Raw genomic sequence first — 4,867 nt, forward strand, 5'->3', positions numbered from 1 at the left:
ACATCCCATCATATCATCTCGGCCACTGTGGGCAAATCATCAACGTATACCAGCTGATCAGGTGGTGGTGCGTATATAACACCGTAACCTTTTTCCCATATCCCATATACATATATATATATATATATATATATATATATATATATATATATATATATACACATATATACACGTATATAATGTCGTCTGGTCATGGGTCAATGTACATGTATAAATGAATGCAGTGCATGAGAAGTACGTCAATAAAATCTCTCGGAATGTCATAAGACCATTATACCTCTGATTAATATCATGAAACAAACTTTATCAACATACGTATTTTCTGAGACCCATGAACAGACGATAGAATAATAAGACATATGGGAATTCAAGAACATATACACCTCTAATACTTCTATGAATAGAGTCATTAATGATAGTTGTGCATTTACTCGTTTCGTTTGTATCGTATAGATCATGCCAAAAGGAAAGAAGGGATAGCCTTAACATAACTGAGCCGATTCTCTTGACAATCTCTCTAACACACGTCTTTTGCGAAGAACACATAATGACGGATCGAAGTAGGGAAAAATCCGAATGATATTCTTGAAAAAGATTGCACCGTACTTCCTTAGAATCGTAAAATCCCATGTTGCTAAATATTAAGTAGTCTTGTATGAGATTTGATTGTACCAAATCACATATACAATTTGTATGAAATTATACACGGTTTTGATAATATACCAGCTCCAACCATTGTCAAATTTGGCTTAACTTTGTGCTAAAATGATGCTTGTAGCTCCTAATCTCAAGGGGGGTAAGCAAGCATTAGCTTGCATGTGCTAAAGTGAAGATTTGTATGCAAATCTCGTTCAGAAGATTAAAAAGGGGTGAATCATTTAATGGAAACCTTGCTACATAATACATGAGTAACAAATCACTTAATGGACACCTTGCTACATAATACATGAGTCACTTAATGTAGTTTTATGTGGATGCCACGTTTTGTGTCCAATCTTTATCCAAAGACTTCAATTAATCAACCTCTAATTATTAATTAACTAGGTAATGTCTCATTACCCAATAATTAACCAATTACCCACATAATTAAGAATTATTTCCACTTACTTAAAATACTACTCACTTCTCACATACCTTATACATCCTACTATCATGGTCATGTGGTACCTTGTATGGCTCTAGTCCATAAATACCGGGTATTTTAGCTCGGTCCATATTTTATCCCAACATGTCAAACTTCGACGAAACTCGTTTTCTTTGATTCGCTTACCCTTTCACCTTCACGAATTTACTTATCACTTGTTTGAAATAGCATAATGCTTATAATCTCAAAATAATCTCATTCCCGAACTTACGTGATTAGCTTACGATGAAACTTTAACGTACGAAAATGCGGAAGGTAACATCTCATTTTCGAGCTCATATTAATTTACTTATGGCGTACTTTCACGTACGAAAACATGGGGTGTAACAATTCTGACAACAGGCGAAATCATAACCCTAGACTTTCCAATCATGTCTAAAGCATTTGCACGGTTAGTTATAAATTATAGCATTGTAATCACTTTAATCTTAATTAGTAAATATTCAAATCATTATTTAATATTTCTGAAGGGTAATTACTTGAATTCTTGCACAACTAGTAATTTTGATTAGTAGATTAATTCTCTGTGGGATTTGAGTCTGGACTTGTAAACTAGATTTTATTTGCAACGACCGCTAGACCTCTTAGGTGGCTCTTAGGAGGCATTGTTGGGCGTGATCAAATTTTGGATCTGTTACCAAGGAATTAACGGTGTTATTAATTACAACGAGCAGAATTGCTAGGATTATTAATTTTGTCAACCTTCTTGAGTTTAGTTTCATTACATAGAAATTCTAACGTTCGTAGTCTTATGTGTTATAGGTGCATGCCTAGAAACTCCTCAAGAATTGGTAAATTGTTTGAACCATTATCAGACCCTGAGAAAGCATTCAAGGCACTAAATCGAGCAAACAAGAAAGACAAACAACAACAGAACTCAACAGAACGAATTGAACTAGACATGGGTGATGTCATAGACAATCGAAACAACAGAAATATTGTGAACGACCCGAATAATCAGGGTGTAGCACCTCTTGTGCCAGAAGCAGCCTTGTTTGATTGGGCACAACCCACCACTGAAAATCTGACAAACACAATTGCAGTCCCTCAGATACAAGCAAAATTATTTCAAATCACAAACAACATGCTACATCTGTTGTAGAACAAGGGATTGTTTTCGGGGTCTTACATTGAAGATCCACAGTAGCATCTGAAAAATCTCTTGTCGATTTGTGTCATTCAAAGGCAACCGAATATGACACTGGAAGAAATTAGACTGTTGTTGTTTCCATTCTCAGTGGCAGGAGAGGCTCAAACGTCACTCAATTTGCTCCCCATAAACTCCATCACTACTTGGGAGGAATTAGTCAAGTAGTTTTTGAACAAGTTCTACCCACCCAATAAGACTGCCAAACAAGTTGATGAGCTATTAAGCTTCAAGCAGAAACTAGCTAAAAACACTGCAAGAAACGTGGGAGAGGTTTAAGGGGATGTTGGTCAAGTATCCCCATACCATGGCATTCCTCATCAGATGTTGGGACAGACCTTTTACATGGGATTGACAGATAGCTTAAAGGCAAATGTTGATGCTTCAGCAGGTGGAGCATTTTTGAGCAAATCATTTAGTGAGTGTAAGGTCCTACAAGATAAAATCGCTCAAAACTCAGGGTGGATGACAAGGGACACTACAATCACTCCTATAGTTCACTCAGTAGATCTAGACCCAAACAACTCCTATAGTTCACTCAGTAGATCTAGACCCATCATTTGCCACTCTGATGATGCAAATGAGTATCCTCACCAAGAAGATTGATGAATCAGAACAAAAGTAGGTACACATAGTTGATACGACTAATGGAGGCTTATGCACACCTTGCATTAACCAACCATATGTGTGTTCGTGGAACGGTGAAAGTGACAGCCAGAACTACTAAGAAAATATTAAGTATGTGTGCAACTTTGGGGCCCAGAGACAAAGTGGTCAGAATTGGGGATAGCAGAATCAGCAGTATAGGCTATCACAATAGCAGTACAATAATAATAACAATCCTGGAGCTATATGACCATAAGGTCAAGTTGTGCCTTATCAAAGGCAGTAGGGGTACAATCAGCAGAATCAACAACTAGCTTATGAACAACCTCAACAGCAACAGATAGTGAGAAAAGATGACGGGTTGTTCAAATTTAAAGGAATGTTGCAACAAGTCATTGGGTCTAGCGGGAGGATGGAAGAAAAGGTCCACCAGATGCAAGAAAATGTAGTATCACACGACTCAACTATCAAGGGCATTAAGGTTCAACAAGGGCAGATATCCATGGCCCTTAACAATTGTCCTCAAGGGACGTTACCTGCAGACACATATGTCAATCCGAAAGAGCAGGCCCGGAGCATCTAATAGTGGTGAGTCTACGAAATAGTAGAGATCTTGATCTAGAGAAAGAAATTGCTCGTGAAAGCCGACAACTGAGATACTTGTGTCAGTGACACTTGAGTTAGATAAGTCAAGAGCTAAAAGAAGTAGCAGTGCAATATGCCCGGGGGTAACTAAACAAAGAAAAAGAGGTTACAAAGAAAATTGAGCAAGGGCAAGAGGAAGTATCTAAAAAAGTGTCTGAACAGAATCCCACCCAAATCATAGGAAGGAAGAGACCTCCAGCACCCTTCCCGCAGAGGTTGGAAAAATATCAGAAGGATGAGCAATATAAGAAATTAATGGAGATTTTGAAGCAGATTCAGGTGAACATCCCAATTATTGATGCCTTGAGGGTGATGCCCGATTATGTAAAAATGATGAAGGACTTGATGTCATACAAGTTCAACTTTCAAGAATTGGAAACTGTGACATTGACTCAGACCTGTAGTGTTGTTGTGACAAGACCTATAGCTGAGAAGCTATCCGACCCAGAGAGTATCAAAATTTTGTCCACCATAGGCAGCTATGCTTTTGTTAAAGCATTATGTGATTTGGGGGCGAGCATAAACTGGATGCCCTTGCCTATCTATAAAAAGTTAGGCATTGGAAGAGCAAGGCCTATATCTATGTTATTATAGCTAGCTGACCGAACGGTGAAGAGGCTATCAGTTATACTTGATGATGTACTTGTGCAGGTTGGAAAGTTTGTGTTTCTGGCAGATTTTGTTATTCTGGACTGCCAAGTTGATGAAGAGATTCCCATATTTTAGGAATGCCATTCCTGGCCACAAGGAGAGCTCTAATTGATTGTGAAACTGGGAGCTAAAGATGAGACTAAACGATGAAGAAATAACATTCAATGTGCAGAAGTCCATGCGGTGACCTAGTGAGTATGCTAATTGCTCTCTGATTGAAGCAGTGGATGTGATTCTGGAGAAGGAAGATAAGGCACTGAATGCAAAGGACCCTCTAGCAGCCTGCCTCATGAACTTAGAAGAGGTAGATAGTGAGGACTTGGTGGAGTGGGTTTTGGCTATTAAAGGCCAAGGGTACTGGAAAAGAGAGCTCGAATTCGAGACATTACACTTAGAGAAAAGGAAGAACCCTCTAGATAAGTCGTCAATAGAAGAGCCACCACAGTTGGAACTGATACCGTTACCATCTCACCTCAAGAAAGCTTTCTTAGGACCTAACTCATATTTACCTGTTATTATCTCATCTACTTTGTTAGATGTGCAGGTAGAACATCTTTTGCAGGTGCTGAAGGAGTGAAAAACTACAATTGGGTGGACCATTGCAGACATAAAGGGTATCAGCCTAACATTTTATATATATAAGATTCTACTGGAAGATGGGTACAAACCTTCTA

The sequence above is a fragment of the Nicotiana tabacum genome, unplaced genomic scaffold (assembly GCF_000715075.1).
Source record: "Nicotiana tabacum cultivar K326 unplaced genomic scaffold, ASM71507v2 Un00098, whole genome shotgun sequence".
NCBI lineage: Eukaryota > Viridiplantae > Streptophyta > Magnoliopsida > Solanales > Solanaceae > Nicotiana > Nicotiana tabacum.